Raw genomic sequence first — 25,000 nt, forward strand, 5'->3', positions numbered from 1 at the left:
TGTTTTTGTTTAAATGTAAATATAATTGTGTTAAAAGTAAACCCAAGTGTTTATCTGCAACAATTTCCTGTTGAGTAAAAGTCCTCAGCTCATTTTCTTTTCCTTTTGTGTTTTTGCCTGTACCCAAAGTAGTAGTCTGAGAGGAAGATTCATATGGTAATTAAATTAATTTCTTAGAAAATCACAAAGATAATTTCCTTGTTCAGAATTCAAGCATCCTCTCAGGTAAAAACATTATAAATATTATCACGTGCGTGGCTGTGTGAAGTTTATATTTACTCTAAAATTAACCGACATCTGATAAGAATGGGTGCCACGCAAGTAATAAAGAGAAAAGGGAAAAAAGGTATTAAAACTGATGGATTTAAGGGATAAAATCCAAAGTTACGCTTAACTAAGTTTATTATTACTGAAATCAGAAATACTTATACAGGAGTTAAAGGCCCTACCTCCGTGGCACTGAGGTTACGTTAATTAACAAAGCAATTAATGCCACTGTGAAACCCTAGTAAAATATAAATCCCCTTTATGAGGAACCATGCATTTACGGAAATGAGATTCTTGCACGTTATGGTAAATCATACAAAAAATTTTATCAGCGGCCCTTCATTACTGATACTTGGGATTCGGGATAGGTGATTGAAACTCTGGCACCTGGAACGCGTGAGAGGCTGTACACAAATTCTTGCGACTCCTAATTCTGCAAATTAAGGATGCACTGTAATTCTCGATCGAAAAAACGCGATTAATATAATTGGGATTTTGTGTAAGGCAGAGAATGTAAGTCACTTAACAATGTCATGAGTTAGCAATATAAATGAACACTTCTAGTTTCAAGTTGGAAATATAAATATATATATATAGTATATATATATATATATATATATATATATATATATATATATATTATATATATATATATGATATATATATATATATTATATATATATATATATATATATAGATATAATATATATATATATTTATATTTCCAACTTGAAACTAGAAGTGTTCATTTATATTGCTAACTCATGACATTGTTAAGTGACTTACTTCTCTGCCTTACCACAAAATCCCAATTACATTAATCGCGATCACCAAACAATACCATATATTATCATATATATATATATATATATATATATATATATATATAATATATATATATATATATATATATATATTTATATATATATATATATATTAGCAGTTTGATTTGATCACGGTTTTTGGGGGGATACTGCTACCTATTTTGGCCCTATTATCCCAGCAATCCTGAGATAGATCCAGATGAGGAGTCTGACACTAAAATTATTAAGGAGACCTTAGATCGTGGAATTATTTAATTATTAGTATATAACTGGTTAAGATATTCTTTCCTTTTTACCTTCTCTTACTTTCTGGGCCCCCTGGTAATTACGTAAGTGTTGCTTTCTTTATTTAATAGTATGTTTTGTATGTTTCAGAGGTTCAGGTGTCATTTCAATCTTTGGTTTATGTATTAAATATTAAGTGGCAATTCTCAGAGTTTTTTTGTTCCCTTGAATGATTTTTCCATACTCTAGTATTTGTAAGCACGATTCCACCCATCGTGGACTTCATTACAGGGTGTGAACATTGAAACTGGTTCTTTTGTTATATTAATTAGTGTAGTGGAGAGGTGCTCATAAAATACTGGAGACTGTGACAGGATCCTTCGGTCCATGGTGTTCACCTGAGTGTGCCAGATTGATTCTTGGGATTTTTATCCGGCAGCATATTTTCACCTCTAATTTTGTTTTAGGTAAGTTGTTATTGTATGTGATTTTTGTTCGTAATTTTTGCGCATGACTTTGGAGTGTATTGACATTATGGCTACTTTTGATGAAATGGAACTCCTTACTGGAGAGAGGTGGCAAAATAGGTTTCTAGTACTAACTAAATAAGCCAGAGTTAGAGATGTTATCTGTTTTTTTTTATACTTAATAGTCATACCCCAAACTTATGCAACATTAGGTTATAGAACCCCTCCCACGAATCGAACTTCGTGTAAGTTTGCCAGTCTCTAAAAATGCTACTAAATGTTTATTTCTAGAGTTTAAACACCAAATATAGCCCTAATCATACTCCCAAAGTGTTAGGCTTACTTTTAAATGAAATCAAAGTTACTGTATTTTCATTTAAAAGTTAGCTTAGACATTACCCTTAAAATAAATAGGAATAAATGGTTGTAAAAACAAAGTAAGTAACATAGAGAGATTTTTCTCTTCCCTTCTTGCCGATCTATTTTTAGAAGTCCTGTCAATGTCTCTTATAAGAACTTCTTTATTCTATTTCATTCTTTCTAAATATGGCAAAATCATGCTCGCAAAGCATTTTAATTTCGTTGAAAAATTAGCTTAAATAGAGAGAGAGAGAGAGAGAGAGAGAGAGAGAGAGAGAGAGAGAGAGAGAGAGAGAGAGAGAGAGAGAGAGAGAGAGAGAGAATGGTTGTCTAATCGTTGAGAGAGTGAATTTTTTTACGAATTATTATGAGACAGGGAGGATACAACACGTTAGATATCAACAGATGGAAATTCGTGATTTTTGAAGGCGAGAGAGAGAGAGAGAGAGGAGAGAGAGAGAGAGAGAGAGAGAGAGAGAGAGACTAGCAACACTCCTCTTCCCTCCTATGTCAAGTGAACTAAGAGTTCCCTCCCAACCCCTCCTTATCGAAGTTAAAAAATGACTAGGGAAGGCTGGAATGCTATGTACTTTTAATTTCATATATAATTTACATACATTTACAAAAAGTTCAAACTATAGTAGAATAGAAAATATGAAAAAAAATTAATAACAAAGTAATATCACGCTTATCTATGCATAAAAAATCTCTGTCTTATATTATTTATGAAATATTATGGAGAGAGAGAGAGAGAGAGAGAGAGAGAGAGAGAGATAGATAGAGTGAGAGAGATAGAAAGAATGCTATGACCTGCTGTCACAACACTCCCCTTGCTGTTACATTAAACTGAGTTATTTGATATTTGACAGCTTTGGCTGAACACTACACAAAAAGCGTTCCTGCTACTGACGTGTGTGAGGAGGACCACTCCCCTCCCACCCAACGAGAGTACCAGCACGCAAGAGATGCCAGATGAGAAGACCAATACTGGACGTGACACATATTACAACAAATATAATACCTGGGGTGACATCACTCAGGTGGAAGCCAATCATGAAGCTCCCCGTGACATCACCTGCCTGAGAAGGTCTGTAAGGCTCGAGAGCGCTCGTCATATGATTCACCTTCCCAAGAACTGATGAAAATTCGACCTGCACTTGAGAGCCCGCAACACCAGGTTAAAAGGAGAAGGACTCGCCACTGGAATTCAGTTTCCTCAGCAGTCATAAATAGAAAATGTCCTGTAGGTCTGGACGAAACGTTGCGTTGGAGAGAGAGAGAGAGAGAGAGAGAGAGAGAGAGCATTGTATTAGCAATAATAAACACCAAAAATTACTAATATTATTATTATTATTATTATTATTTGGAAATTAGTACTTATTATTAGGCAAATCATTTATTCATCATAAGAATATTAAACATGTACCATAAAAATTCTCTCATCTCAGTAAAAGAGAGAGAGAGAGAGAGAGAGAGAGAGAGAGAGAGAGAGAGAGAGAGAGATTATTTATGTTATTTAATGTTATCAAATTTACACATAAAGCTTGAAAACTTATATAAATTGCATAAATAATTCAACAAACACCTTAGCAGGGCTTCTTAAAGATTCTCAAATGTTCGTGTGACTGCGAAAAACTCGCGCATGACTGTTGCGCAAGTTCGCGAATGACTGTACTCAGTTAAGGGTTTATTGTTGTTAGAAATGTATGAAAAGGTAAAAGAGGTAAAAACTAAAGGAGAACAGAAGGTTAAGCAGGTAGAAGAGGTGATATCCATGGAGGTGTTGAATAGACAGATAAGGTTAAAGCAGACAGAAATTGATCTGCAAAGGTTAAAAGCGGAGGAGAGAAAAACAGATACAGCATGAGAGTGCCCTGCAAAGCATGAGAATACGGATTTATCTTCTTCCCCCTCTGAGAATAGGTCAGTAACACCCTTTATCAATTTGGTTAAGACTAAAAAATTTGTCCTAAATTTTCCAGGAGAATAATGTGGCTGGAATATTTGTGTCCCTTTGAAAGGATTGCCACAAGGTTGGAGTGGCCTCGGGAGTATTGGACTACTTTTATTAAAAGTAAATTGTTGGGTAGAGCACAAAAAGTATGTCACCCTTGATAAGGATTTATCATCAGATTATTATAGTGTAAAAGCTATCGTGATAAAGGATTAAGAACTTGTTCCCGAGGTGTATGGGAAACGCTTCAGGAATTTTTAGAAAAATAGGGACCAAACTTTAATAGAGTTTGCCCTGTGTAAAGAGCAGTATGCTAGTGACTAACTTAAGTCGAAGGAAGTTGTAGATTTTGATAAATCAAAAGAATTGATGTTATACGGGAGTTTAATGTCATGTCCACACGGTCGAGTAACGCCCGCAGACACGAGAGGCAAATGCACGGAGTGCGTACACCTTTACCAATTTTGTGGGTGGATGACGATCATGAATGTGGTCCAAGTCATAGGTTTGCCTGCCTGTGACTGTTTGATCTGGTAACACTTTAAGAGTGAGAGAATTACGAGTAAATTCGAGTGCCCATCGTGTCTCTCCCCCTCGTGTGGAAGGGGTTTGAGAGGTGTTTGCCTGATATATTAAAGGTGTATCTCGAGGAGTTGAAACTTTGATACCCTTCAGGAGGTAGCCATCGCTAGTGATGAATATTGTTTATCACATAAAGAGGTGTTAGGGAAGGTAGGGTAATAATCAAAGTAATAACAACAGTTGTAAAAAGGTAATAATGAAGCCTTAGAACATTTTCAGCAGTATTTGTCTTCCAGTAGTATCTTGCCGAATAGTTTAGGTAAGAAAAGGAGTGCGAATTTTACGTGACACTAGCGCCACCCAATCTTTGATTCTTCTGGAGGAATATCCTAATAATTATGTTAATACAAATAAGGAATTCGTATTGTTGAGTGGTTTTCCTGACACGGTTAGGTTATATGCTATTATGAATTTTTATTTAATGTATCCTTCCTTTGCAATGAATTTAGAATTGGCCATGCTTAACAAATTTCCTGTTTAGGATAGAGATGTTTTCAGGAATGATGTTACCCTTGAGAATAAGACTTTCCCAATATTGATAAATCCTGATAATGAAGTAGCTGTAGTCACTCGTTCTAGGTCTAGAATTTGTTGATGCTGCAGAGTCAACAATTGATGTAGATTGGTTGGCGAGCCAACTTTAGACTGTGGTGTTTTCGCATGGTAACATTGCGTCCCGGGCTTTGAATAATATCCTATTTCGAATATTAACGGTGTAATTCGCATACAGTAAATTATTAAAACACTTTTCAGTTACAAATGTACACCCAGATATCCTTTTATTTACCTAAAACTTACACATAGCGTAACTATTTAAAGCCCGGGACGCAGTGTTACCATGCTAAAACACCACAGGCGGATGGACAGATGGAAAAAAACAGAGTATAATAATTCCGGTTATGTTTTGCTCCATCTGTATTGCCATATTTCAAAGGGATTTTTGACGAGGGAGAACGTGTCGATATTGCTGTAGGAAGCTTTACTCCCTTGTGTATTTTGGTGATATGTGAAACTGGTGAATTGTGACAGCGATATATTGCATTGTGACTTTGTAGTTTAGATTTCTGCATTCAGAGCCATTCGGAGAAAGGGAACCCTTATCAACGGGTTCACGGTTGCCATGGTGTCATCCCATGTTATGGCAACACAACAAAAATTGACTGATTATATCCACTTCTATGCCACACAAATGGGTGACTTATTCAAACACACTAATACCTTTGGTATTCTTTACCTTAGGCAAGAGAAAGCCAGTGTAGTAGATGACACACTCGAAATAATAAGTAAACTCCAAGTATATTTATAAGAAATTTATGGTGTATAGCAAATTAGTCATAGTGAAATAGCCATCAAACTATAAGATACTGCAAACAAAACATTTGAAAAAACTTGTGAAGGACTATAGTGAACGTATAGTTTCTGAGGATGGAAGGAAAGTAAATGTTTAAATTATTAATCTGAGTAGTACTAAAACTGTCGCAACTGTAAAGAATGCCCCATTTGAATTGCAAAATACAACACTTTCAAACAGTCTATTGAAGAGTATGGTCAGGTGTTTAATGAACGATTTCAGAAATACACGTATGACAATCTTGCAGGAAAAACGACGGGAAACAGATCTGCATTGATGAAGCTGGAGAAACTAATTCCCTCCTCATTTATCTACAGAGAGAACTCAGCGCTCTTTCATTGAAACGGGCAAATACGCGTCCATGTATTGGATGCGGTATTGAAGGGTACATTGCAACAGATTGCAACATTAAAGGAGGAAAGCTATCAGTATTTACTTCATCTTTTCAGTTAAACTCGAAACCCGTAAACGACCCTAATATAACGAGTATCTGTAGATCCAAAGACAAAGCATGAAGAGGAAAATAATGATGGTTTCGACGAAAATTATAGAGGAAGGAAACAAGGGAATGGGTAATGACAGATTTGAATTTGGTGCAAGTATTTGGCTTCAATAGAGTGTGAAAAATACCGAAAAAGGTAAGGAGAGTGATCGTACATCCAATGAAGAAAATACTACTAATAATTGTGAATTACTAGCAGAAAATAATGAAAAGGGAAATAGCTGATGATGTGCAGATGATAAGATTACACCTCGTATATATAACTAATGTTGACGTGCTTGTCGATGGTGACTCAGAAAAAGAATTTATTTTGGATGTAGTGCCCTATGTTTCCAATAATTCCCAGTAAAATATTGTAGAATTTTCACAAACCAAATGAACTATTATTGTTGAATCAAGTTATCCCGTGTTTAACTGGAATCTAATATGGTTAAATTTTCATGATAGTAAATTTATAAGTATTTTTGATACAGATCCAGTATACAAGTATTTACATGATATATCAATGCCAAAACAAAGATTGTACACGTTCAACTAGTCTGGAAATAATTTATAAGATCACTGTAATATGACAGAAAGCGCAATTCATTTATTTGATCTTAGTAAGAGAAGGAGACCTATATTTGCTTAGCTCTTAAGTAGAATTGAGGCTAATTGTGGTTTTAAGCCTGAAAATAACATCAGTTTTTTTTTTCTTTTATATTTTGATTTAAATTGTAAAGATCTTCAAATCAAGAATCATATGATCTTATATGTTCTCATATCACATGTATGTGGTCTTGCAGAAACAAATTTATTGACTGGAAATATAAAAGACAGTGCAAGAGTGAAGTGCAGTCACTATAAAGATTATATGAAATAATTTTTTTCCAATGCTAATAAGATTACGAAAATCTATGGGAAGAATTTAATTTATTTTAGTACTGTATTTCATATTTAGTAGAATCAAGTCATCCTATTTTAATTACAAAGAACTATTGTAGATTATTAAAAAAAAATTTATGGGGGTTTTAGTAGTTTAGATAGCAGTGATAGAATATTGTAGGGGATATTAATATTTTGAAGGATAAGCCAAACTGGACTGTTGAGAATCTTATTAAGGCACGGTTAATTAAAGAATTTTCAGGATCCTGATTTGGCTATGCCCAAATTTAATATAATTAGCAATATTCAATATAGAGTAAGTAGACCTATGGATTCTAATAGTGATGACTGGGAGGTTTTAAAACAGATTACGTTATGATACCTATCGTTTACAGGAATGAGCTAATGGGTTTAACCCATGAGAATGGCTTGGCTGGTCCTTGTGGTATTCATAAAAACTACTGGTGCTAATTTGTTTTTTTATTATAATTAATTTTCTTATTGTAAATTTATACATTCATATATATACATATTTTTACTAGTAATCTCATGTACAATATAGTCTTTGCACAGTATACGTATGCTCTATAAAAGACTACAATATGTGGTTAACCCACGACATAAAAAATACATCAGTGTGGACCGGGTATTGCTCCTCCCTCACCAGAAGAGGATCTTATGGCTATCAGCCTCCCCTCCGAGGAGGGCTCTTATGGAGTGCTCACCGGCCCGTAATAGAAACTCTTACATATAAAAAGCACAAAGTCAAGTTACATTGCTTTTGCTATTCTCAAAAAAGCCCTTTTTGCTCATAACACCGTCTCCAAGGGGTCTTCCGTGACTAACTTATTAATCTTTTGCCCATAAACTGACTTCAACATCCATTTACAATAATTAAGAATACCTTTGAAATAATGAATCATATCTCTTTCATCTAGGTTTTTAACTCTGCTAATCCAAACAATATACAGATAATTACACACTAAAATAATTGTTGTATTTTTGTCCCTGGTTGTTTTGTAATCAAAATCAAAGTACAAAAGGTTGAATCAATTTCTCTTATTAATAAAACACATTGATGATAATTTTACACTAAACCAATCGAAAAACGTTTTTATCTAATGCAAAAATAAAATACATGCATTGTGTATTGTTGTTCATTACAAAGGTTACAATTTCCATTGTCTCTTAGTTTCATGTTTTTTAGTCTTACATTTGTGGGCAATACCTCATGTACATATTTGAACAAAAATTCTCTCTCCCGAATACCAATTAATTTGTTATTTATGTTTTTCCATATTCTCCCCCAACACAACAGAGGGTAATTGCTTTCAACTTTTGCGGGAACCTTGGAAAAAAGCTCATAGTAAATATGTTTACTTTTAACAATGGGGAAATATTTATGCTTACGCACTGCCCTTATACCCTCAATTGCTTTGGTGTAGAATGCAGGAGTAACAAATGACACATCTGTGCAGGGAGCAGTCTCTACAAATGGCTTAATCTTATCTTACAGTAATATATGGTCATTTCCCTACCATTCAGAGCTTCCTTAAGGCTTGTGGCAGCAAGAATAGCCGCAGCTTTGTGGTATACACTTATTATGTTTAATCCACCTTCACTCGTAGGCAAAAACAAAGTAGCTCTACCTACAGGTTGATATTTCCTTTTCCACAAATACCTAAAAATTATGCTATTTATTTTCTGAGCATATATTTTGCTTAATGGTATTGTATGAGCTAGATACCAGACTTTTGACAGCAACATAGAATTTATAATTATGGCTTTCTGAAAAATGGTAAGATATCTATCCGATAACATATTTACTGCTCTTTCTACCTTGCTCACAGTGCTATCCCAGTTCTTTGCCATAGTCTCGACTTCTGTCTGACAATAAAAAATCCCTAAGATGTTCAGTTCAATCTCGGTTTCCAACCAAGGTGTAGGCCAGTCTGGTTTACCCTTCCAGTTTCCTATACCAGTAATACTACTCTTATTTTTACTCAGTTTAGACCCCGATGCTTCTTCAAATTTATTTATTACCTTACATACTTCCACCAAAGACTGATCATTAACTATAAAAATTGATGAATCATCAGCATATCCTTGAACACATACATTAGTGTTATTTGGAAGTTGAATTGGCTTTATAACTTCATTTTGCTTAATTTCCAAATATAATGACTCCTGATATAAAACATACAGTAGCATAGAGAGAGGGCATCCTTGTCTTACTGATCTTTCAATGGGAAAGGGGTTACCTAAATACCCATCAATACATAACCGACTCATACAATTCTTATAAAGGATTTTTATCCACTCGACAAATATGCATGGTATTCCCAGTTTTTTCATTATTTTAAACAAGAAGTCATGATCGACAGTATCAAAGGCCTTTGCCCAATCTAGTTTTAAAACAGTTCCACTTAATCTATTCTCATTGACATAGTGGATGATATCTCGAATGTTATTATTACAGTTTATGATAGATTTACCTTTTACACTACAATATTGTTCTTCAGAGATTAATTTTGACATGACAATCTTTAACCTGTTTGCTAGTATTTTCGCAATTATTTTATAATCGACATTTAAAAGTGAAACAGGCCTCCAGTCATTAAGGGTATTCCCCTTAGTCCCTTTGCTAAGGAGTTTGATCAATCCTATATTTTTGTGAAGAAGTCAAATATTTGCATTCAAATACTTTTTTAATGACCATTAATAGCTCATCTTTTATTATGGGTAAAAATTCCTTATAGAATTCTGTCAGTAACCCGTCCATACCTGGTGCTTTCCCATTATTCAAATTCTTAATTACAGCACTTAACTCATTTTCTGTAATATCATCAACCAACATTTCACAGTCCTCTTCTTTCAGTCTATTATTACACAATGCTATGAACTTCTCATGCACGTGAAGTTCAACATCAACTTTCCTATATAATTCTTTATAAAATTCTGTAGAATTGTATAAAAAGGCATCTGTTGTATCCAATACTTTTCCTTCAGGCCCCACGATATTACGTAATACACGACTGCCATGTTTTTTCTCTTCCATTGATAAGTGGCATGATAACCTTTCTCCTATTTTGTCTATAATTTTTGTTCTTACCTTTACCCCTTCACAAATATCATTTCTCAGTTTTTCTACCCTCTCTTTATTGAAGTTATCATTGTAAATTCTACACCATCATCCCCTGCTTTCATGTATGAATCTTTAAGCCTTTGTTGCAAGAGATTGATTAAACCATATTTTTCTGATGCTATCTGTTTAGACTCCTTTATAAAGAATCGTTTTATTTGAATTTTACCATTCCAGTATATCTCTGAAATTACCTTTTCCCTTTTTAGGACTCACCCACAGAACTTCAAATTTTTTTTTTCACCTCATCCTGAGCTAACAGACTTATATAATGTTCATACACCTCTGCCAATAGAAGGTGATTTACTTTGATACTGGTTACAACCATATTATGATCTGGAAATGATACAGGAATCGTTTCACATACATTGATATTTGAATACAGTTTAGTCACATATATCCTGTCAATACGAACAGCATAGTTTCCTCTTATGTAAGTATGGTCCTTTGAAATATTCGTATTGGCAACATCTCTCAAACCAATTGCCTTTGATAACAGAGTAAATTTCTTAGAGATCAATTTATCATCTCCATTACTTACATCTCTAGCGTTAGTTACAGAGTTAAAGTCCAACCAAAACTGATATCATCAACATTATGCCTCAAATAATAACACAATTCATCAAAAAATCTTCCCTCTCCTTTTTCTTACCAGTACCTGATGGTGCATACACATTTAACAAGAATAACACTTGTTCACCAATACGAACGCGTAAACTTATTATACGGCCCTCCACATCTGATTCCTGGCTTATGACATATACAATGTCCAATTTATGATATTTAGCCATTGATATAAACTTGATTTGTTTGTTTTCCTCATTCAAGCCATTTATATTGATTGTGGCAATATTGTGGCCATAATGAATGATATAAAGGATTAATATAGCAGTAAATCTATAAGTTCCTAAACTATTTTCCTCTTTTTCGCAATATTCTTTTTATTCTTGTTCTTTCTCAATTTTAATTTCCCCCCTGACTTCACTTTAACAGACCATTCACTTTTCTTCTCAGAGTCTTTTCCATCATCGATGTCAGGTACTCCTCCCACTTCACTACCATCTTCTGAATTGCTACTTGAGTCGTCATCAATAGTGACAGCTTCTTCCCCGGAATCCTCTGATAAACCTTCAGCACACAAGTCTTGTGAAAACGCTCCCGGCAGTGCTAAATGTACAAGTGGATCTGCCTTTACTGTGATATCATGATCAGTTTTATCTTCACTACTAAGGAACTTTAAATCAAGGAAATCTAACGACTGCTCGTCATGCAAAGGACTTCGCTCTCTCAACCTTGATTCTATTTGGGTGTTACTGTCCTCTGGTCCTCCCATATCTTGGTGTACTTCTGCTTCTATTATACCAGTTATTATTCCATTTGGGCTTTGGCCTTTATCCATTTTATTGTCGCCGAGATGATTATTTGCTAAATCTTTGTCATTCACTTCAATTTCCTTTCCATTTCCATTTTTCTCATCTTCCTTTGAACTGTTTTCTTTATTTACATCCATTTCATTTCCATTATTCTCGCCTTCCTTTGCACTGTCTTCTTCATTCACATCCATTTCATTATAAAAAAAAAAAGAAAATCCATTATTCTCGCCTTCCTTTGCATCGCCGTCTTCATTCACATTAATTTCATTTCCATTTTTCTCATCTTCCTTTTCATTTTGTCTTCGTACACATTAACCTGTTCTTGACTATCCCCAACTACCTGTACCTCTTCATTTATTTTTCCCCAAGGATTCACTTTATCACGTGGAATCATAGCAGGAAAATCTTCAGTGCTGAATATGTTTATTCTATCCTCTTTCTCATATGTGCATTTAACTGCCATATGGTCACTTCTTCCACACTTGTAACAAGTTTTGTTTTGTCCATTGTAGAAAAACAAAATATTAAAGCCATGAATATTCATTGATGACGGTATATTACTTTTCAGTTCCATTCTTGCTGTTCGTATTCCATCCAGCAGGCCTGCTTCCCGTCCACGAGTAAATCTGTTTAGCCTAATTCCATATACTTTCCCATACCTTCCGAGAATGTATTCCAACAAACCATTTTCCATTTCGAATGGCGCATACCTAATTGACACGTATGTGTATGCTCTACTGAAGTTTAATATTCGAAATGATTTCTTATCACTAATGTTTACGTCTTTTTCATCATAGAGATCACAAAATGACTTATAGGCTATCTTATTACAAAATTTAATGACAACCCTATTGCCATTATAAACCTGGTATCCGGTGATATCCTCAGGATTTACTTTCAACAAATCAAAAATTACCTCACTTACTTCACAAATTTTAGGGTTGAACGAAAACGACAACCCTACAGAGTCCTGTCTCCGGGTTGGTTTAAAGCTCATTGCGTCACCAATGACACTTCACTGACGTCACCAAATAGCCTGAGGGCATGGTGTAACTTTGGCCGGCGCCACCAGGAACCCTCCGGGAGAAAAAAAATTCTGCCTGGGTACGTTACACCATCTTTATCCTTCGAAACCCGTCGATAACAGCGGAGCTCAAACTTGGATGTGTTTGCAATACTCAGGGTTGCCAACCTTTTCTTCATTATTATTAGCCAAAATTGAAGGCAGATGTTGGGAAATTCGTAAATAGTTATGATGTCTGTCAGAAGGTCGGAAAGCCAAACTAGCCAGATCCAAAAGCACCTTTATATCTTATTCCTGTTGTCTCTGAACCTTTAAAGGAGGTTGTTATTAATATTGTTGGTTCTTTACCGATAACACGTAGTGGGAATGAGTATATTCTAACTATAATGGATAATTTGTCTCGATATCCCGAGGACGATAAAAAGTGTTAATTAAAATTGTTGATGCAATGATTGACTTTTTTACCCGGTTTAGAGTGCCTAAAATAATTCAGTCTAATTGCGGCTCTTTTTCTAAGCAGGTATTTCAGAGACAAAATGACTGGGTTCAAAATTACACATGTAACTTTTCTGTATTATCCGGAAAGTCTTTGGTTAATGGTTCCGAATGGGATGAAGAGTTGCCCTATTTGTTGTTCGCTTTTCGTTCAGTGCCTCGTCGATCTTCAGGTTTTTCACTTTTAGCCTTGTTTGGTCATTGTGTACGTGAACCTCTTGATATAGGAAAACGTTCAAACTTTGTCATATAGATATATTAAGGCATTGCAAGGAACGTTGGAAAGTTATTCCTGTGGCAACTTTTGGAGATGCCGTAAATAGCGATACTAATGAGAGATTTACTTTAGCAGAAAGTAATAATGATAACTTTTGTTATTATTGAATGGCTTTCAGATAATACGGGTTCTTTGAAAAATTTTGCTCATATGATTTTTCATTCAAGTAGTGTAGAACAAATGTCTTTGAAAAGATAATTTTTTATGATAAGGAATAGTTTTCAGGTGTTCTAGGAATCTGTCCTTGAGCATCATGATCACGTGGATAATGTAACCCCGGTATAGCAATAGGTTGAATCCTTTTAAGAATGCTGTTGTAGCTAAGATGAGTTGATGTTGAAGCACTGTTTGATTGAGCCCAGCAAAAAAGTCCTTAGCCATCACCAGTCGTATTTGTAAAGAAACTCGGTGTGGATTTCAGGTTGTGTTTCGACTACCGAAAAGTGAATGTAGTCACCAAACCTGATTGTTATCCATTACCTCGAATAGGGGATTGCATTGGCAGAATAGGTAAGTCGAAATATATTAGCAAAGTCGACTTGTTAAAAGGTTATTGGTCAGTTCCTCTGTCTAAAATGGCAAGGGCCTTGTCATCTTTCGTAGCAAGAGAAGTTTTATTTCCGTATGAAGAACGCTGCTGCAAGTTTTCATAGATTAATGAATATTTTGGTTCATAATTTGGAAAGATATTTCGTCTATATTGACGATATTGTAATTTATAGTGATGACTGGGATACCCATCTAACACATATTTGGGCTCTATTCGAGGTTTTAAGAAAAGCTGTTTTTGTAATTGTTTTTTTAAAAAGTAACTTAGTTTACCAAAGTGAGTTTACCAAAACAGAGGTTGACCCAAGAGGTTGGTGGGTGAGTCTATTAAGAATATGGAAATTCCTAGGTGTCGTAGGAATGTCAGAAAATTCTTTGGGTTGGTAGGATATTACCACAGGTTAATTAAGAATTTTGCTTACAGGTGAACCTTTGATTAATTAGTTGCGTAAGAATGTATTGTTTAATTGGACTAATCAAACATAAAATGCCTTTGAACAATTAAAACATATAATGGTTAGTTTCCATATTTTGAAAGCTCCCAATTTTGACATTCCATTCTCACTTGCTACTGATGCAAGTGAGGTTAGTAGAGGACCCTGCTATTGACCCCGTGACCATTCTCTCGGGATTACGTCTGAAATCAACTAAGTTACATGATATTACTGGTTATCATGATGAGTAACGTCAATAAAATTGATTTAGAAAAGAAATAAATTCACTAGTATCAATTTTCACATGTTTAAAGTAATGTCAGAATAGAAAAGAATGACAAAGAAAATAATTAGCTAAAATGGAATGTATATTCTTCAATTTTAATCCCTGATATCAGTAATACTCTTATCACAGCGAAATAATGTTATCATATATGTATTCTGATAGTCTGATTGGTTTCCTTGACCTTCAGAGCCTACATTTAGCCCCCAAGAACTCTTCAGTAGCTCTGACAGAACCAAAGTTGTGACGATTTTAGCTTTGAAGAATCTCGTTGTCGGCCATATTGGATTTCGCCGTCTAGCGGAGTTAACCCAAGCTTTCGAGAGGGAGATTGGGGCTTATTTTGTTCATTTTTAACCCCATAACCAATAAACAACCTTCGAAAATTGATCTCGATAGAATGGTCACGAGGTGAATGGCAGGGTCCTCTACAATGTTGATGTTGGAGCGGTGTTAGTACAGAAGGACAAACAAGTTGCTCATCCCGTTGCGTTCATTTCCAAAAATTCCCCGTCCAACGTAGGTATTCCACAGTGGAGGTTATTATTATTATTATTATTATTATTATTATTATTATTATTATTATTATTATTATTATTAAAATAGTTAACAGCTCTGATAGTGCTGGCCCAAAGGATGAAAATACCAATTTAAGCCATAGGCTAAACACTGGAACTAATAAACAATGAAATTTATAAATAATGAAATAAAAAAAATGCAAAAAGGCATATGCTTTGACACTGGAACACGTGCATACATTAAATACATTTACTTAAGTTCCCATCTGTACAATAAAAAAAGTAAATAAAACTTAGTAATGATAAAAATCAGAATAACTTAAGATTTTTAAAATTTTTATTCTTTTTATCAACTACCCCACGGGCTGTATTTTCATAAAGTATTTTTATACTTTACCATTTAATTTACATTTTCTCAGGAATATTAGAATATTGGACTGATAAAACTTCACCAGTCGACCTATTTCCAAAAGTTGATAACCGATGTTGGTAATATTTTGAACATTCGTCTAATGGATGTTTAACTGTTATTATCACTTTAGCTTTCGGAACATTTTGGAGCTGGTTCACGTAAGCTGCTCATTAAGTGTCCACGTGTCAGGCGAATATGGCCTATTCGGAGACGCGCTAGACTCTTTCATATCCGCTTAGTTTTGAGCACTGTGTCCCCAGATATCAGAGGTGTCTGGGAGCGCTCGACAGTGCGAAAAAATTATTATTTTGAAAATTCCGCAAAAATATAAATTTTATGCAAACAACGTTCATTTTGCTGTCCTTTTTTTCTAAACGTTAGTATTTTATGGTGGAATAGTCAGAATAAGAGTCCAGCCCTCTAAATACGGAAAAATGTGAGTTATTTAACAAAATACAAAAAAATCTTTACTTTTTTTTATATTTTCGTTCCTAACCCAAAAACTATAAAAGTCAGGCGAATGAATTATTTATTATTAGAAAGCCAATAAAATTCCCTAAATATCGACATATAAATCAATGGAAAACAAATAAGTCCAACCGGTGAAACAATTGATAGAAAAGACGATAAGAAACATAGCACTCTGCCGGCGCATAGTGAGAATTATCGCTAGATTTTTTTTTTTTTTTTTTTGAAGAGCCCTATCTCGGTTATTTTTCATTGAAATTCCTTTGTAAATGTACGAAAATGTAGAGGAAACAGTGCAAGAATAAAGGGAAGGTCAAGAAAAATGGCTTTGGATACGGCAACAGTTTCATTTGACGTTATAAATTGATCGAAACGAAAAAATAATTTACCGTTGTCAACATTTATTGCTAGAATAAAATTTTTTGAAGAGCCCTATCTCGGTTATTTTTCATAGAAATTACTTTGTAAATATACGAAAATGTGGAGGAAAAGTTGAAGAATAAAGGGAGAGTTAAGAAAAATGGCTTTGAGGTCACTGAGAGGGAAGTGTAGGTGCGATCAGCTGATTTCATTGTGAGAATTTTACTACGCCAGGGATTTGAGCATGTGCAATACAGAAACTACTTTCCTGGCGGGAGCACGACAGTTCGCCGCCACCAGTTCGCGCCGCCCGACAGTTCGCCCGCGGGACCATTCGCGCGACAGTTCGCCGCGACAGTTCGGCGCGTGCCATTCGCCGCAGCCAGTTCGCCGCGGCGACAGTTCGCCGCCAGCCTTTTCGCCGCGAACCATTTCGCCGCCAATATAAAAGCTGGCAAACATGCACAGGATATATTAAATAAGGAATAGTATAATAGGAAAGTATAGCCTAGAGATTGATAATTTATAACGTTACTGTTATTATCATTATTGGTATTATTATCATTTTCTCAATGAAAAAGCCAAATTTGCCTCAATGAAGAAGCTTACGAAGCTTATACGGTTTTTTTACTCGACCGCATCTCAGAGATCAAAGGAGGCAAACTACCACAAGTTGGGTTAGCGTGGTCAAACAGTTTGCCAAAATGAGTAAAGTACCAAATTATATTCCTCGCAGGTTCTTAACCGTATCTCAGATATCAAACGAGGCAAACTACTACAAGGTGAGTTATAGAAAATTGTATAGTCTATAAGTACCGCACAAACCAAGAGTCGTCACTTAAAGTCTTCATTGCTCTGTGCTCTGTTCTTCAACGTTCCAAAGCCATAATGCCGCCTGTTTTGTCCGTTCGTGGAAGGGAGAAATTCGTTGACAACGGCACGACATACGTTTTCGATTAGGTTTCAAAAGACGGCGAAACGCAGTTCTGGCGTTGTGATCAACGTTCTTCCTGCAAGGCGCGTATTCATGTTCACCAAGGAAGAATAACCAAGCTTATTGGTGCCCATACACACCTCGGAGACGCCGCCAACGTTGAAGTGATGACAGCCCTGACGGACTTGAGAAATCTTGCCGTTCAAACGCAAGACCAAACCGCACAAGTGATAGCCGCAGCCACCGAAAATTTATCGCAAGCTGGACAAGGTGCTCTGCCGAACATGCCCAACTTGAAACGGATGGTAGAAAGGAAAAGAGTTGCTACTCTGGCCGCCCCTCCGAACCCACTTTCGTTAGCCGACCTCGTCATACCTCTGGAGTACACGCACTATGAAAAGCATTCTGATGTTTTTGAGGATTTTTTGTTATTCGAATAGTGGTGCTGCCGCTGGTGATGAACGAATGTTGATATTTTCCACAGAGATAACATGGACTATCTATGAGGACTAGCACACAACTTCTGAAGAGACAGCACGATCTGTGGAGTATAAGATTTGTATCTGTGCAGTATCAGTAATCAGTTTTTGTACATAAGTTTCTTCAATATAGGTCTCATTTGTTATTACATATAATCTAATGTATCATACGGCATGAATCATGTTTTAGATATTATATAGTGTTCAAATGAAGTTTCGTGATTAAATTTCTCAAACAATCTTTCCTTATTCTTGCCTATTTTTGCCTTTGATCTCTGAGATGCGGTCGAGAGAAAAAAACTGCGAGCATGACTTTACTCATTTGGCAAACTCTCTGACCACGCTAACCCAACTTGTGGTAGTTTGCCTCCTTTAATCTGAATAGATGCGGTCGAGTAAAAAACTGTATAAGCTTTGTATTAGCTTCTTCATTTTGAGGCAAATTTGGTTTTTTCATTGACAAAATGATAATAATACTAACGTGCTAAATTATCAATCTCTAGGCTATACTTTCCTATTATCCTATTCCTAATTTAATGTACCCTGTGCATGTTTGCCAGCTTTTACATTGGCGGCGAAATGGTTCGCGGCGAAAAGGTTGGCGGCGAACTGTCGCCGCGGCGAACTGGCTCTGCGGCGAACTGGCACGCGGCGAACTGTCCGCGGCGAATTGTTGCGCGGCGAACTGGCGGCGGCGAACTGTCGTAGACCCTTTGCTGGCGTATTGATACCCGAGATACACGGTCCAAGGTATGATCTAGCCTATGGAAATCGCTACTTGTCCGAAAATTTAAAAAAAAATGCCCCTACCACCGTACGAAAAATTTCGGTAAATTTTACGTACTATTACGTCAGTTGGACATGAAAGGGCTAATTGGCAGTACTTTGGTGTGGTGAACTCCATTTCTGTCTCTTGGTTTTATTTGCTTCAACTTATTTTTCTAAGGTTCTTCATTCGATTTATTTTACCATTTGTTTATAATGCCTATTTTTATGTGTCACATAATCATTAATAAGGACATTTACGTTTGATCTTGTTGTGTGGGCTGTTTATTTAACTGCTTCATCAGCCTCTTCATTTCCACTGATCCCTATATGGGCAGGGATCCAACATATTTCTATATTTTCCCCATTATTATTCAATTTTTGGAGTAATAACTTTATTTGCTAAACAATGTTATTTTTTGGATTGTAACTGTATGGCTTATGACACTTGTAGAGTCACTAAAAATCACATAATTATTACATAAGGTTTCTTTCCTTATTTTCATTGCTGATTCTGTTGCACATAACTTGGCTGCAATACCGAGGCACAATCAGTCAGAGAGAATTGGTATGTATAGTTTTGGGATACATCAAATTTAGATCCGTCAGTGTAAATTGTGTGATGTGGATCTTTTCAGATTATTTGTTCAGTTGTCGTTGGTGCTCTGGGGTATATAAGCAACTTTTTTTTATTAACATTCTAAGTATGTGCAAATTCTTGTTTTAATTCATAGACCAAAGAGTAGGTAATTTTACTCTAGAAGGCAATTGGCTATTTAGATTCGACTCAAACAGTATTCTAACTCTAACAGGAAAAGGTGTTAAGTGATTGTTAATAACTGCATCTCTTAATTCAAATAATTATATTGTTGGAGAATCACTTGTCTGAATTCTCAGGGCCCTTTTCTTTGTTACAAACTGTCTAGGACTCTAGGGAGTGACAAGAGTAGTTCATCTAATTCAACTTGTAAAGACGAAGTTGGTGATGATCTAAACGCTGCTGAATTGCTTCCATAGTCAATAAATAGACAGCGCTGTTGCTTTACACAGTACAGTAAGGGTATATCATTGGCTACCCAAGTAGTGTTCGATAGCTTTTTTGACGATCTTTTGCAGTTTGGCCAAATGGTATACGATGATTTCTGGTTATTAAATCTATTTCCTCACCTTTCATCCAGTTTTTATTTTTATGAAACACGACTGCTTCAGTCTTATGTATGGATAATTTAAAGCCTACAAATGAAGCCCATTCATCTATTTTTATTATAGTTTTATAATGGTTCGCTCTGCATATTTTATGCGAAATGCTGAATAACATGGTAAAACCATTCATATACAAGTTACTTTTTATTCCGGTAGGAAGATTAATGCTGATATTATTTATTGCTAAAGTAAACAGCACTAGTAAGAATCCTTCTTTGTAGAACAACTTTTTCAAGTGAAAATTATCTGGACAAAACATCATCAATTCTAACCTGAAAGCTACGATTTGTACAAAGGTTTTGGATAAATTTAAATGTCAGACAATGGCAGGGGTGTTGTAATCCTTGATAAGGATGACTATATTAACAAAATTAATTACATACTTAATGACAAGAGCAAATTTAGGAGCATAGGGCAAACCAATTTCCAGGAGATCTTCAAGGTGGAGGACAGGATCAATTAGTTCTTTTGTATGCTCAAGAAAGACGGTATCATTAGTGAACACGCCTATGAGGATTTATTCTCCAGTGGCTTTTCATTCGGGATTTTATATGGCTTGCCCAAAATCCATAAACAAGGTATTCCCCTTCGCCCCATCCTGGCCTCTTAATTCTCTCAACTATAAACTTGCAAAATTCTTAGTACCGTTATTGGAGCCACTGACTCGTAACCAATATTCTTTTAAAAATTATGAAGAATTTAAAAGTAGAATTTTCTCACAGGACTCAGACTTATATATGTCCAGTCTAGATGTTGAATCACTATTCACCAATGTACCTGTGAGAGAAACCATTAATCCAATTTTGGCCAAGTTATTTCCACAACCCGACTCCATTTATCGTAATTTTAACATTGTTTCTTTTAGAACCCTTTTAGAATTAGCCGTTCTGGACACGGGTTTTGTTTTTAATAGTAATTTATACAAACATATGGATGGGATGGCAATGGGGTCGCCTCTGGGCCCAACTTTTGCTAATATCTTTATGAGCTCCCTTGAGGAGCTTATCATAGAAGATTGCCCTTTATTCTTCTATCCCCTATTTTATTCATGGTATATAGACAACACCTTTGTCCTGTTTAAAAATGACTATACTGCAGAGAGATTTTTACATTTTGCCAATCAGTTTCATAGCAACATCAAGTTTACCCTAGTAATAGGAATGTGAGGGTAAGCTAGCTTTTTTGGAAGTTTTAGTCTCAGAAGAGCACGATCATTTCAATACCACTGTTTTCAGGAAGAAGACATTTACGGGTCTTGGCTCCAATTTTTATAGCTTTTGCTTTTTCAATTTCAAAGTCAATCCCATTTATACGCTTGTACATAGAGCTTTCACTCTAACCTCTAATTGGGCTGCCTTTCACCGGGAAATTGTATTTTTAATTCAGTATTTTAACAATAGTTGTTTCCCGACCAAACTTATATACAAAATCATTCACCAGGTCCTTGATAAGAAATTTTCCCCTCCCATTGCAACTTACAACGTCCCTAAACTTCTTATGTCTGCCAGCTTTCCATATTTACCAAATAATTATAATTTTCAGAACCAAGTTGTCAAGATAATCCATAAACACATGGAGCCATCAACCTGAAACTTATGCAAAAAAATACCAGAATTATTGGCTCTTTGTTTTCTGGGAAGTATCAGCTCTGTCCTCTGATGACGTCGGGCGTAGTATATAAGTTCCCCGGATGTAATTCGGGTAATTATGTGGGTTCGACCTGATGTCTACTCAAGGTAAGAGCTGATTCCCATACTGGAATAAGTTATTGCACTGGTTGCAGACTGTCCAACCCTGAAATGTCTAACATCAGAAACCATGCCTATAACTGTGAAACACCTACTAAGTTCGATTATTAAATTTTCACAATTATAGGCCAAGCAAAAGAAACATTAGAATTGCTTATACTCGAGAGCCTATATATTGAATTGAAAGTTTCTTCTCTTAATCACCAAACTACCGCTGTTCCATTGTTTATTGGCTAGTTTAGTTTTTTATATTTTTGGTTCTCTGGTCTGTAGGTTTATGTGAATTTTTAGTGTGTGCTTTGTCCTTGATTTGAGAGGTTAGTGTTTGTCCCGCAAGTATGTTATTGTATTTAGTGTTCTCATTATTATTGCTATTATTCCATTTTGGTTTTATTTTGCAGTTTTTAGAATCGCCCACCTGCCCCCCCTTTTTTTTATTATTACTAAATTTTGTTTTTTCAATTCCCTTTTGTGTGTATGTGATTTTATGTAATACTTAATTACTTTTTATGTGATTTTAATTCCATGTGTATTTTTTAAAATTTTTGAGTATGATTTAGTGCATATGTTTTTATGTATCTTTTTAATGTTTTGACTACACGCTAATGTCTGAAATTTTAATTAGTGGATGTCCTTGATAATGTGACTAGGGGTCACGAAACCTAGGATTGAACTATTCATGGAATCTGCCTGTTTTCTTTCACCTGCTCCAATGTCCGACATGTGAAAAAAGAATTGTCACTGCTCTTCGCTTATATATACAATATACATATATCATATATGTTATATATATATATATATATATATATATATATATATATATATATATACATATATATATATATCTGTGTGTGTGTGTGTGTGTGTGTGCGCGCGCGTGTGTGTGTGTGTGTGTGTGTGTGTGTTTTGCAACTTTTACTGTGATTTCTTATGTTTGATTGTTCTGGATTTGATAGTCGACAACCCGTTTTGTAATTAATTCCTTGATGAGAGGAAATCCGCACTTTTAGCAACCTCTTGTTGCAACCGATGTAAGTGCCGAGATCCCATCTGGGACAATTATACCTATAAATGACACCGGAGGCATACAGGGGGCTGATCTTATCCTTAACTTGGAAGAGTGAGCCGATAGTTCGGGGGTTAATAGGAATTAGATTTAAATTAATGGCAGGTAATTGCTCATTGAATAGGCTGATGCATTTTTTCTAAATTTATTAGTATGTAGAAATGGAAATCTAGCAAACATAAGGAGCTTGGGGACACTATGGACTATTGGTTTGGATTGAATTTAAGGTTAAGTAGCTTATTAAGGGATCTTTGAAAAATTGCTAATGGGAAATAATTATCCTTAAAGTAATCAACAAGGAAAGTCACTTCAGTATGAAAGGTAAACCAACTTGATGTCAGATTAATGGCTCTATGGAGGAGAGCGGACAGGGAATTAATTTTAAAGTTAAAAAAACATGAGCTATAAAAATTGGTCCCTAAGACATTAAAGGTGCTCTTTCTATAAATACCAGTATGAAAGGCATACTCGTCCTTGGATAACCTGTCTCCTCCATAGAGCCATTATTCTGACATCAAGTTGGTCTACCTTTCATACTGAAGTGACTTTCCTTGCTGATTACTTTATAGATAATTATTTCCCTCCAGCAATGTCGGAACAGACATTGCTTCCTATAATAGCGCGACTCATTCCAACAGACTTTTACGCAAGTTAAGTAACTTAATAAACAATAGCGCATGGAATAATCTTGAGCAACAAGACAAAGATTTAAATTTATCTAACACACCCCTTACTGTAAACCAACATTTAGTTTTAAATCTAGGCTTATCCTTTGCCCTTATGCCAGACCGTAAAAACAACCTAGACTTCATAGTGGCTTTTGATAAATTCATATCGGACAAAAATTACAGCCGTGAAGAGATATGTTTTAAAGGAGTATTACTAGATGCTTTAACTGACAGTAATAAGAAATATCCTGTTCCCGGTAAATTTATGATAGCCATTCGCTCGCTAAAAAAGTTAGATGTAATAAGTAGATTCGACAAAGACGGCAAAATCGTAATAATGGACAAAGATTTCTACCTCAACAAACTCAACCAACTCCTTAGCGACACAAACACTTACGACAAACTGACAAAAAATCCCCTCCAAAACGTCCCCTCAGAATTTTTTCGGAAAGAAAGATTAATTGACCAAGACATAAATAGTGTTAGACTATTAGAGAAATTTAAAGTAATTAATCCTACTTTTATGGCCTTCCCAAAACTGACAAAGATAACTTTCCATTCAGACCCATCGTTTCATGTGCCGGAGCTTTCAATTACAACATTTCTAAATGGTTAGCTAGCCTTCTTTCCCGTTTTTTAGGCACTTTTTCTCCCAGTCACATTGAACATTAGGAAGATTTTTGTCACAAATTCAGAGAAGCACATATACCACTTCACAACAAAACTTTTAAGTCTTGACATAGATTCCCTATTCACAAAAGTACCAGTACAGGACGTTCTTCAGTTTTTGTGAGAAAAATTATCCCCCTATTCAGATTATTTCCCTTTAGCGCTTGACAAAATAATGAGGTTAGTTGAATTATGTGTATCTAATAACATATTTTCATTCGGGGAATAATTCTATATGCAAAAATTCGGGTGAAGTATGGATAGTGCTGGAAGTCCTGTTTTAGCCAATCTGTACATGGAATACTTTGAAAATACAGTAATAAATGCAATAAAACCCAAAAACATGCTGTGGATGAGATATGTAGATGATATTCTATCATTTTAGGATAATAGATGGGGCAATTTTAATGAATTCTTTTCATAATTAAACGCATTAGTGCCCAGCATCAAATTTAAACTTGAATGGGAAACAGACAACAAAATTCCTTTCCGTGGTGTATTAATAATCAGAGACACGGCAGAATACAAATTTACCACATACAGAAAACCAACGTTTTCACTTTCATACATTCACTATTTTAGTTATCACGACATTCCTATCAAGATAGGAGTAGCTAATGTATCCTGACCATATAATTGAGAAAGCAATTCACAAAGCAAACGTAATTTTCTACTGGTCCCCTTCAAGACAAGACCAGAGAGACACCCAACAATAAAATAAAAACTCCACACCTGGA

Source organism: Macrobrachium nipponense, chromosome 8 (assembly GCF_015104395.2).
Source record: "Macrobrachium nipponense isolate FS-2020 chromosome 8, ASM1510439v2, whole genome shotgun sequence".
Lineage (NCBI taxonomy): Eukaryota > Metazoa > Arthropoda > Malacostraca > Decapoda > Palaemonidae > Macrobrachium > Macrobrachium nipponense.